We start from the raw sequence: 759 nt of genomic DNA on the forward strand, positions 1-759 counted from the left end.
TAGCTCCTATACGGCCCCCTGCAGCCCTCCCGCAGCGGCTGTGGGGTTTCTATACCTTGGTATACCTTGGTTTCTATACCTTGACCCCGTGGGTCCTGTAGTGTCTTCTACAACCCTGTAGAGCCCATACGTCTCCTTTGAGCCCATACGTCTCCCTATAGACCCACAGAGTCTTCTAGAACCCTGTAGAGCACATATGTCCCCCTACAGCCTATATCGCTTCCTATAGGTCTGTAGAGCGTTCTACAACCCTACAGAGCCCATACATCCCCATAGAGCCCATACAGCTCTCTACAGGTCCACAGAGTCTTCTACAACCTTATAGAGCCCATATGTCCCCATAGAGCCCATACGGCTCCCTATAGACCCGCAGAGTCTTCTGCAACCCTATAGAGTCTATATGCCCCCATAGAGCCCATACGTCTCCCTAGAGACCCACAGAGTCTTCTACAACCTTATGGAGCCCATATGTCCCCCTACACCCTATATGGCTTCCTATAGGTCTGTAGAGCCTTCTACAACGTTATAGAGCCCGTACATCGCCATACAGCCCGTACGGCTCTCTGTAAGTCCATGGAGTCTTCTACAACCCTATAGAGCCCATATGTCCCCATAGAGCCCATACGGCCCCCTATAGGTCCGTAGAGTCTCCAACAGCCCCCCCGGCGCCCCGCAGGAGGTCCCACCACCCTCCCCCAACCCCTATAGGTCCCCCAAACGGAGCCGCGACCGACGTCGGGGCGCCGAGATCCCTCAGAC

Source organism: Charadrius vociferus, unplaced genomic scaffold, assembly GCF_000708025.1.
Source record: "Charadrius vociferus isolate BGI_N301 unplaced genomic scaffold, ASM70802v2 scaffold2980, whole genome shotgun sequence".
Taxonomy (NCBI): Eukaryota; Metazoa; Chordata; class Aves; order Charadriiformes; family Charadriidae; genus Charadrius; species Charadrius vociferus.